This window comes from Anarrhichthys ocellatus, unplaced genomic scaffold (assembly GCF_004355925.1).
Source record: "Anarrhichthys ocellatus isolate YVR2014 unplaced genomic scaffold, GSC_Weel_1.0 scaffold205, whole genome shotgun sequence".
NCBI classification, from domain to species: domain Eukaryota; kingdom Metazoa; phylum Chordata; class Actinopteri; order Perciformes; family Anarhichadidae; genus Anarrhichthys; species Anarrhichthys ocellatus.
Window position 1 is genome coordinate 191927 of NW_022280235.1, and position 11779 is coordinate 203705.

Genomic DNA, 11779 nt, shown 5'->3' on the forward strand with positions numbered 1-11779 from the left:
AGAAGAATGGAGGGGGGAGGAGGGGGGGCAGCCTTGACCCCCCCCCCACCACCGCTGCAGAGGCCCCCCGCCGCCCCCCGCCCCCCCCGGCGCCCCCGTTGATCCACAGCCAATTATAACTTCTCCTCCTCCATCTGTTTCTTCCTGAGAACAGTTTTAGCATGACAACGTGTGAAAGGCAGATTGTGGAGCATCATGGGACGTTAAAGCTATCCAATGACAATGTGTCATCACAAATAAAACACCTACAAATCAATAAGCAACAATATGAGACCTGAGGAGCTCGACTGGTCTGGTTCAGTTTCTGTTGGGGTAACCGGATCCATCTGTGACGGCGTTCAGAAGCTAAATCTGACCGCCGGCCGCCGCTCAGACGGTTGGTGGTGGTTGGTCGGGGGGGGGGGGTGTGGATCTGTGGGGGTCTGTGGGGGTCTGTGGGGGTGTTGAGGGGTTGATGAGGGTCTGACCTAATGAATGAACCGGACCAGGAGCAGCTGGGCGATTCCTCTCTGCTCTAAACTGTCAAACCACCTGCCCCACAATGCCTCTGTGTTTATACAGGGAGAAGAATGGAGGGGGGAGGAGGGGGGGCAGCCTTGACCCCCCCCCCCCCCCCGCTGTGGGGGCCCCCCCCCCCCCCCTTAACATTCAGAGGGAGTAAATGATTCAGGAGTCCCATATTTCCTTTTTTACTTCCTTTGTCCTTCCCTACCTCCTTCCTTCCTTTGCCACCAGACTCTCTGTTCGTACCAAACAAGGATTCATGTTTCTATTAATGTGACATTTTATAAACTTTATAAACTTGCTTTTATTTTGTACTGGACTGATGCCTCTGACCTCTTTGATAATGAGCCAATAAACACAGTGATCAATACGCTCTGTGTTTTTATGAGTCATCATCATCATCCTGTTATTGTAACTGATCGAGGGAGGGGAGGAGAGGAGGAGATGAGGAGAGGAGGAGATGAGGAGAAGAGGAGAAGAGGAGAGGAGGAGGAGAGGAGATGAGGAGAAGAGGAGAGGAGGAGAGGAGGAGAAGAGGAGAGGAGGAGATGAGGAGAGGAGGAGGAGGAGGAAGAGAAGAGGAGAGGAGGAGGAGAGGAGGAGGAGAGGAGACGAGGATGACAGAAGATACCGATCATGTTGAGCTCAGATGACATCATTGATCAGTATTGATCAGCTCTGAGAAGTCAGACTGCTTCTTCTTCCCTCTGACTTTACTTCACAGGTTCTGAAACCCGTCAGAGAGAAACCAGCAGCTGCTGGGACTCAAACCAGTGACATGTTCTCCATACCTCCCATTACTCCCATTACTCCCATAGCTCCCATACCAGAGGACAGAGGGGGGATCTGCATTGTTGTGGAGCAGCTGGACATTGTCTTCGTCTCTCGCTCTGCAGGGAGACGATAACCTGCTCAACAGCTGTGTGTGTGTGTGTGTGTGTGTGTGTATGAGCTTCAGTGTGAAGACAATTTGATTGGTTGAGAGAAGAAAGGGAAGACGGGTCATTGTTTCTCAGGTGGTCCACATAGATCTCCCATCATGCACCACATAAACAGACTGTTCCTCTCGTGCTTTTATTTGATTTCCTTTACTTTTGTAAGTTATATTTTGAAGTGTTATTCCTTTACTTCCTGTGCCCTCAGTCAGTCAAATCTGATGTGTTGATACATAACACCTCAGTGTGTCTATCTGAGTGTGTTGGTGTAAACAGTCTGAAACAGTCTGGATACTGGAAACAACCTGCAGACATAACTGAGGGACTCTATAACACAAAATAACTTGTAGACAGAACTGAGGGTCTCTAACACAGAAACAACTTGCAGACAGAACTGAGGGTCTTAACACAAAACAACTTGTAGACAGAACTGAGGGACTCTAACACAGAAACAACCTGCAGACAGAACAGAGGGTCTTAACACAGAAACAACCTGCAGACAGAACTGAGGGACTCTAACACAGAAACAACCTGCAGACAGAACTGAGGGACTCTAACACAGAAACAACTTGTAGACAGAACTGAGGGACTCTAACGAAGACACAACCTGCAGACAGAACTGAGGGTCTCCAACACAGAAAGAAGCTGCAGACAGAACTGAGGGACTCTAACGCAGACACAACCTGCAGACATAACTGAGGGACTCTAACACAGCAACAACTTGTAGACAGAACTGAGGGACTCTAACACAGACACAACCTGCAGACAGAACTGAGGGACTCCAATACATAACAACCTGCAGACAGAACTGAGGGACTCTAACACATAAACAACCTGCAGACAGAACTGAGGGACTCTAAAGAAGACACAACCTGCAGACAGAACTGAGGGTCTTAACACAGAAACAACCTGCAGACCTAACTGAGGGACTCTAACACATAAACAACCTGCAGACAGAACTGAGGGTCTCTAACACAGAGACATCTGTACGACCCGAACAGACAAAGATGTTTATATATTTATATTAGTGCTGGGCAAGTTAACGCGTTATTATTGCGTTAACGCATTAATTAATTAACGGCGACAATTATTTTATAGCGCGTTAACGCATTTTTTTTATTTTGAAAGTCCATTGCTCACTGGCAGCGGTGGAGGAATGGAGACTACTGGACATCGCTGCGGTAAAGTCAGCAGACACTCAGATCTCCGTGGTCAACTCAGCAGACACTTACATGTTAGTGCACCTATATGCTGAAATTCACCGTAAACGTATTCAAACGGCACAGATCGGGAGCGAGCGAAGGACTTTGAAAGTTAGCGGAAAGATTAACGTGAGACAACATCCGGTTTCTTCAGACGAACATCCGGTTTTCAGAATAAGATGCCAACAAAGTATGAATTATATTCACATTAAGTATAAAACATGCTACCTGCATCTCGTGAGTTAAAGGGAAAATACACCTAAATTGTGGGTAAAGTGTGTTTATTCTTTGATCGCTGGGTCACCATCATCACCTCTGAGTTACAGCATCATAGTGATGAAGAGTAGAGCTGCATCACATGCTCTGACTGTCATGAAGACACAACACACACATGTAGATGAAACGTGCTGAAACATGTTATTCATGTTGCACAGCAGTGGAACGTTTCAGATACAGTCACACACTGAGCACAGATAGTGAAGAGATAGAACTGCTGCTGTGTAAAGGGAATACTGCTGTTAACAAGAACCTGATGTGTTTAAAGTGTTTAAACCAAATGTTATTGACCTTTGTTCATATAGCAGTACTTTCAAAATAAAAGTGCGCAATACACTACTTTTGAATTCATTATTGAACTTTGCCATAACAATGAGATTAATTGCGATTAAAAATTTGAATCGTTGCCCAGCACTAATTTATATATATATTATTAATCTGTACTAAGATATATATATATATATATATATATTAGGGGTGTAACGGTTCACAAATTTCACAGTTCGGTTCGGTACGATACAGTGGAGCCATGGTTCGGTACGTTTTGGTACGTTTTCAATACAGTAGAAAACTATAAATGCCAGAGAAACGTACTTGATTTTAAAATATATTTATTCATTAAAACTAACATGATAAAGTTATTTTTTGACTTTGAACAATGATGGAACTATACCTGAGTGACCCATCTTCTGGGGTGTCTTCTTAGCAACATATAAGCATAAAAAACAAAAGCTGCTCCTTCAGTGGTCAGGTGATGTGCGTTACAGTCGGGCGATGAGCGTTAGTCGGGCGATGAGCGTTACAGTCGGGCGATGCGCGTTACAGTCGGGCGATGAGCGTTACAGTCGGGCGATGCGCGTTACAGTCGGGCGATGAGCGTTAGTCGGGCGATGAGCGTTACAGTCGGGCGATGCGCGTTACAGTCGGGCGATGAGCGTTAGTCGGGCAATGAGCGTTACAGTCGGGCGATGAGCGTTACAGTCGGGCGATGCGCATTACATTTGATTCTCCACTCGTGCTTTCCTTTTCTTGAATTACGGTTTGGCTGAAATGGGCTCGTGAAGGAATTGCGTAATGGGGCTCAATAACATTCAGCAGGTTCATGAAGCTGCGTTTACCACTACAGAGTCCGGTCTCATGTCCGCGGCTATAAATGTACCAATCGCCGTGGTGATGGCTTTAGCCCTGTTCTATCGGTAGTGAACAGCTTCTTAAATGCTTCGGGGAGAGTTTGAAGCATGTGTGCTGCTCCAGGTTTTCGTTTAGTTCCACCCACTGCCCGTGGGGTGATGTCGGCGTAAACGGGTTAACATGTTTGAGGTATTCACACCGATGTAGCCTACACTCGTGTAGCAAATGCGACATACCGTTGTTTTTCTATCCACCACTCTCTCGCCATCGCCTTCATAGTTCACAGAGAAACCAAAATGGCTCCAAACACCAGACCTGCAGGCCGTTGGAGGATCTTCTATTTCTGGTCTATTACTAGCCATACTGCACCGAGCTAGCTCCGTGTAGCCGCTACACTGTAGCGTGTCTCACAGCGCAAAAGTGCCCGACTGGAGTAGAACGTTTTTCTCTGGTGGTGGGCGTGTCAGAGAGCACGCTGTCCGTTACGTCATGTGGGTTGCCAGTTTGAGAACAGTGGCTCCACCAAAAACATAATATTTCCCACAATTTAGCTTCTGCTAGTATTATTCAAACATATTGTTCGGTTCATCATGCGTACTGAACCGCGAGCCTCGTCCCAAAGGTTCAATACTAATACGCGTATCGTTACACCCCTAAATATATATATATATTAGTGCTGGGCAAGTTAACGCGTTAATATCGTGTTAACGCTTTCATTAATTAACACCGACAATTATTTTATTGTGCATTAATGCAGTTTTTTAAAATTATTAAGCAGACATTTTTAACACAAGAACCGGGCAGCGAGCAGTGAACAGCTGTGTTTGTGTGGCGTCACTTCCTGCTGCTGCTGGAACCCCCCTCACTCTGTCACCGTCGGTCCCTCCTCTCTCTCACACACACACACACACACACACACGCACGCGCAATCATCTCGTTACAGGATCAATCGTGACAATATCAAAACACATATTGTGGTGTTTTTAAATGAACATATAAGCATGAGAGAACAAACTGCTCTTAACTCAACTCTTTATTAGCATAACTTCCTCATGCAGGTTACTGCCATGGTACAGACTACAGGTTCCATGCTTCACCTACATTCCCCTGGGTCCTAAATCCCTCCACGTACAGCTTCTTATCACCCTCTATGTACCAACGTACATTTATAACAAATACCACACATATTACGGTAATCAGCGTTGCATACGTGTCTGACCACAATACCAAAAAAATAAATGATTCATTTAAATTATTGTTTTAGAGTTTTTAAAGTGTTTTGTTTGTAATATGTATAATAAGCATCATTTAGTATCACTACTGAGAACACCATCCAACCAGTGCTGCTGAGTGAGAGGCTGAGGGTGGTGGGGGTTAACGGGTCCACCGTCTCCTGGATCACTGACTACCTCACAGGCAGACCACAGTTTGTCCGACTGGGCCGTGTGCTGTCTGATACGGTGGTCAGTGATACTGGAGCCCCACAGGGAACTGTTCTGTCTCCCTTCCTGTTCACCTTGTACACCACTGACTTCCAGTACAACTCAGGGTTCATGCCATCTGCAGAAGTTCTCTGATGACTGCAGTGGTCGGGTGTATAAGGGACGGACGGGAGGAGGAGTACAGGACAGTAGTGGGTGACTTTGTAGAGTGGGCCGGTAGAAATCACCTGCGTCTGAACATGGCCAAGACCAGAGAGATGGTGGTCGACTTCAGGAGGAAGACGACGGCTCCACAACCGCTGAGAGTTCTGGGAGAGGATGTGGACATGGTGGAGCAGCATTGGAGCCGGAGACACCAACAGACTTAACAAACTGGATAAGAAGGCCGGCTTCATCATTGGCTGCAAACAATTCTATCTGGAAGAGGTGGTGGAGAGGAGGACACTGAAGAAACTATTGTCCATATTGGATAACCCGGACCACCCTCTCCACCACCTACTGCAGGGACAGCGGAGCACTTTCTCCAACAGACTGATTCAGCTCCGCTGTCACAAGGACCAATACAGGAAAACATTCCTGCCCTCTGCCATTAGACTCTATAATAAATCACCTCTGGCCAAATCAAACACAAGACTATAACACTGCTACACTGTTGTTGCTGCTGCTGGTGATCTTGTGCAGTTTATTTTTTCCTACTCAGTTAATTTAATACGATTCTATTTAGTGTATATACTGTGCATTTTTATTACTTTATTTTCTTAAATTTAATAGGTCCTGCTCTGTTATTTTATTATATTGTATATATTGTGCATTTTCCATACTTAATATTTCTATTTTATTGTGTAACCCTGTTTGCTGCTGCCACAGACAAATTTCCCCTTGGGGATGAATAAAGTATATTTCTATTCTATTCTATTCTATTCTAATTTAACAAACATAAAAACATGACGTAGATAGGTTTGCAGTTTTCAAGGTGTATATTGAAATATCATCTCTTCCACACATAAAGATAAAGATGTGAACACCGGCTGAATATCTATGATCAGAATCATTATAACTGTGTTATAACTGCTGCTGTGTAAAGGGAACACTGCTGCTAACAAGAACCTGATGTGTTTAAAGTGTTTAAACCAAATGTTATTGACCTTTAGTTCATATAGCAGCACTTTAAAATAAAAGTGCACAATACACTACTTTTGAATTCATTATTGAACTTTGTGCATAATAACGAGATTAATCGCGATTAAATATTGTAATCGTTGGCCAGTACGAAAAAATAAATAAATATATATACACATATACTATATACTGATACACATATAATACACTACTGTCATCTACTGTCTCTGTCTGTCTGTCTCTCTCTGTCTGTCTGTCTGTCTGTCTGTCTGTCTCTCTCTGTCTGTCTGTCTGTCTGTCTGTCTGTATCTCTCTGTCTGTCTGTCTGTCTGTCTCTCTCTCTGTCTGTCTCTGTATATATATATTTTGAGGTTTTTGTACATTACTTGAGTATTTCTTGAGGACTAAACGAGTACTAGAATATGTTGTAAAAGTATTTATTTATATATTTAGAGTCAAAGTATTTTAATCATTTTATGTTATTCCGTCCACATTAAGGTGTGTGACGTCATCACGCAGGACGTCTGACGGGCTCGAGGATTCCTAAGGATTACCCATAATGCCCCGCGGGTAAAGATGGCGACAGCTGAGCCGAGCAGCAGATAAACTTTATCGGCTGTGAGTGACCGTTAGACACCATAGAAGAAGAAGAAGAAGAAGAAGAAGAAGAAGAAGACTCGGTGCGTCTCCTCCGGATGTTGATCTCCTCCTTAGACCGGAGCTCCGGCTAAAGTTTAGTCTGCTCTCCGCGCTGACTCACAGGTAAGCGTTGTAGTTCTGTTTGTTGTTCGGTGAACTGGGCCACAGTCAGACCCGCAGCAGGTCTGTCCCGGATTAGTGTTCAGGCCCAGTTCGGCCCGCTGTGTCCGTCGTGTCTGTCCGCCGTCAGCCTGTGAGACCGCTCTGAGGGCTGCACTTTCCGCCCGATGTTTTTACTGGGGAACTGTCTCGTGTGTGTGTTTTACAGATTCCTGTAGGACACGCCCTCATCACACCCACCTGCCTCTAACAGCCAATCACAAGGCGGGATTACATCCTGGGCAAAGTGACCCAGTTCTCAGGGAGTCCAAGACCCTCAGAGCCCCTTGGAGACATTTAGAGACCCATAGGAACCCTCAGGGACCCTAAGACACCCCCAGGGACCCCAAATAATAGAATATATATTTTTGTAAACCAAATCAACCAGTTTAATGAGTGAAGTTCTGGACTTTTGTTAACCAGTTGTGAAAGAACAGACGTGGATCAGAAGAACTCTACTTTAGTGAGTCCAGACCTGGTCTCGTTGTCCTCCAGCGTCTCTTCTTGTGTTTTATTTTAACACAAATGTTTCGTGTTCGCTCATTAAAGTCTTTATTTGTTGTTCACCAGACTCCATGTTGTTTTTAGACAGACACAGACAGGTGAACTCTTCATCAGTAGACAGGTCAATTCTTCATCAGTAGACAGGTGAACTCTTCATCAGTAGACAGGTGAACTCTTCCACCTGAAATCATTCATGGGTTGGTCACATATTTAAGCTCACCTGTCCTCCAGGTAACTGTTCTCAGGTGTTCATTCACAGCTCTTATCAGGTGAACTCTGCTGATACACAGTTCAGATGTGTCAAGTTGTAAGAGGTCAAAGTTCAACACACCTGAGGGGGGCTGGGTACTGGTCTCACTGGAGTTCAGTACCTGTAATAACCTGTAATACTATGTAAACATTTAACAGGGAGAGCACTTTAAGGCTCAGGTGTGTTCAGGTGTGTTCAGTTTAGTGCTGGGCGGTATACCGGTTCAATTTCCCGTATAAGATATAAATTTTTCATATCGGTCATATATCGTCATACTGGTGCACAGAAACAACTGCTGTCGCTCTTCAACAGGCAGCAGAATATATTGTTGGCCGCTATGAGCGCTACAGTCGGAGCTAGTTGTCTTAAGTGTGTTGAGAGGGAACCCTAGTCATGGTTATAACTTTATAACAATTAATAACCTACAACTAACGCTCTGTAACAACAAAACACCACGACACAACAGTTTGTGACACAAACAATTTGTAACACTAATAATTGTACATTTATAAAATGTCCCCGCCGAACTGCATGCTGGGTAAAGCTAGCTAACAGTCTGCTAACAGCTGGGAGAGGCTCTGTCGCTCCAGTAACGTTACATTAAAGAACAGAACAGAGCGATACAGGATGAACACAAACTGAACAACAAAAGGTATTTAGGTCAGACACATATGCAACACTGATTACCGTAATATGTGTGGTATTTGTTATAAATGTATGTTGGTACATAGAGGGTGATAAGCTGTACTTGGAGGGGCTTAGGACCCAGGGGAATGTAGGTGAAGGAAACAGGAAGTGACAGAACGGAAGACACGCCACACAAACGCCGCTCACTGGCCGGTTGGCCAGATGGTTCTTTTCGGCGTTAATCAAATACCGTGATATACCGTGAATCTTACAAAATACCGTGATATGCATTTTTGGTCATACCGCCCAGCACTAGTTCGGCTGTGTTCGGCTGTGTGTGTAGTTGTGTGTGTAGTTGTGTTCGGCTGCGTTCACGTGTGTGTAGTTGTGCACACTGTTAACGTTTAAAACATTCACTGTTCTTTTTATTTCGTATTCCATTATTTTTTTGTTACATATTTGAAGTAATTAAAAACATCAAATTAAGCTAAAGGATTGTCTCTGTTCATCTTCATCAACATGAATCTCATTACTTTACTTTATTACTTTATGACTGTATGAGTATAATTATTAAACCTGTGAGATAAACATATCATTTGTTTTCATGCTGCATCACTTTAAATGTTGCCACCACAAGGAATTGTGGGTCGGAATTATCTCCTTTCCTTTGATAAAGGAAGGTCCAGTGTTTCCTATGCTAAAGGAGCTAGGAAAGGAAGGTCCAGTGTTTCCTACGCTAAAGGAGCTAGGAAAGGAAGGTCCAGTGTTTCCTATGCTAAAGGAGATAGGAAAGGAAGCATTGAAGCACCTTTCCTTAGCATCTAGATGATTCTAACAGCTGTTATCATGAAGCACTCTTAGAGACTTCAGGTCACTCACTGAGGAACCTTCTGAAGAAGAAAGGAATGTTAGACCTCAGCCTCGGTCTCTTCAGTGTGTTGGTCCGTCTCTCTATCCGGTCTGACTTCCTGTGTGGCCCGTTGGTTCCTCCTGAAGACCTGTGCTGTAGTGAGTATGTTGTGGATGTAGATTGATGTGTTTTTAATTAAGATATCAGGCTGTGATACAGACACAAGACTTATTAAATGTCTGTGATTGTGACGCATGTGGAGGATATAATCGATATATAATAATAATATGATCCCTCACACTGACTCCTATAGAGCTGTGTTGTTACTAGGAAACAGTCTGAGTCTGTGTTGTCTTTGTGATTTCAGCAAACAGTGACAGGAAGTGAGGTCGTTCTGCTGTCAGGGAATCTGACTCTTGTTTGATGTGGACTGATCCAGACTCTGCCGGTCTGGACTCTGTCAGTCTGGTTTTATGAGACAGAGCTGATGAAAGACATTAGTGAAATGTGTGTTTGGAGAGTTAATGAAGTGTGTGTGTGTGTGTGTGTGTGTGTGTGCGCGTCAGTCAGTCAGTCAGTCAGTCAGTGGAAATTTGAGCTGTGTTCACCTGCTTGGGTGTGTGTTTCAGTCTCGGATGAAGTCTGTTTGGTTTCTATTTCCATGAGTTTGGTTTCATGTTCAGGTGAGTCTTGTCATATGAGCTCAGCTTATCAAGAACCTGTGAAGTGAAGTTAACTTCAGACTAAAGCTGCGTCCCACGTCCAGATCCTGATTCTCAGCACAGACAGAAAAAAAAAAAAAAAAGTCATCAGCCACTTAAGGATTTCAGTAGTCACCCCAAAAAGGAAAGAAGTCGCTCAGAGAAGGTTGGTATAGTCGCCCCAGAGATGGACGCTGGTCGCCCCAGAGATTGACGCTCGTCGCCCCAGAGATGGAGGGTAGTCTTCTAGAGGTCGGTAATTATCCCCCTTGATGACAGTAGCTGATCTTTATTAGCATGACGGAGTAAAAAACCACAGCAATCAGAGCAGAGCTCTAAACAACAATAACATAATAAAACCTTTTCATGTCTTTGATAAGAACATGACTGAACATGAAGCTGAAGGTGAGAGGATGAAGAGCACTTAATGTTCACATGGTTTTATTCTCAGAAGGTCCACATTTGTATTTTATTAAAGTGAAGTCGTCTCGTTGCGTTTGCTTCAGTGGAGCAGAAATGTTCTGAGTCTACTGATTCACCTCACCTTCAGACCTTCAGACCAGGTCAACTGTCTCCTTACAGCTGGGAAGAGGAAGGGAAGGACGGCATGATGGAAAGGAGGAGTAGAAATAACCGAAAAAGTAATGAAAAGAAAGCACAGGACAGGAGGCAATGACTGATGTAAGGAAATAAAAACTACGTGAGGAAACATGAGATTATAGTAAATATCAAGCAGAAAGAGGAGGTAGGGGACACAAAAGTAAATGAGCAGGAGGGAACAAAAAGAGGCAGTGAAGGAAAGAAGGAGGTAGTGTGCAGGAAATAAAAGGAGGAAGAGAGGGAAACGGCAAAATGGAGCACATGAAGACAACAAAGTGGAAGAGAAGGAAACACAAAGAGGACATGGACAGAAGAGGAGAGAAGAAAACAAAGAAAGTAAGGTGGCAGGGAAGGAAGCATGGAAACAGTGAGGAGAGGAGGTGAAGTTGACAAAAATAATTGAGGAAAAATGAACTTTTGTGATGGTGAAGATCAGAAAACAGCAAATGTTTATGTTTTATTCATGCATTGGACAAAGGAGACGTCAGTGTGTCCTTGACGCGTCCTCTCCTCTAACATGCTGCTACTTTAATTATTATATAATATAACTCATCAATGAATCATTTAAACGCCACAGATCCACCTCAACGTCTCCGACAATAGAGAAGGGGGTTCTGGGTAATGTGTTCTGTCCGACCGGCAGCCCACAATGCATCTGGGCTGACGGACCTCAGAGAATAAAATCCTGAATGAGTCATAAAACATTTTTATCAGTCGGCTAATTTTTAGAAAATCAATTCATTAATTATCAAAATAACTTTTTCTGCCGACTAACTTATTGAATATTTCTAATAGTGTGTGTGTGTGTGTGTGTGTGGGGGGGGGGGGGGGGGGGGGGGG

General features: G+C 44.0%; 1 long non-coding RNA gene across 1 annotated transcript in view; it reads left to right on the plus strand.

The window, feature by feature from the left end:
- The first annotated feature begins 7182 nt into the window (after window positions 1-7182).
- The window catches only part of LOC116400783 (uncharacterized), a 6643-nt gene continuing 2046 nt past the window's right edge, over window positions 7183-11779 (plus strand). The window contains exon 1 of the long non-coding RNA XR_004213944.1: window positions 7183-7371. This is a non-coding gene — a long non-coding RNA (uncharacterized LOC116400783). The remainder of the gene's footprint in view (window positions 7372-11779) is intronic.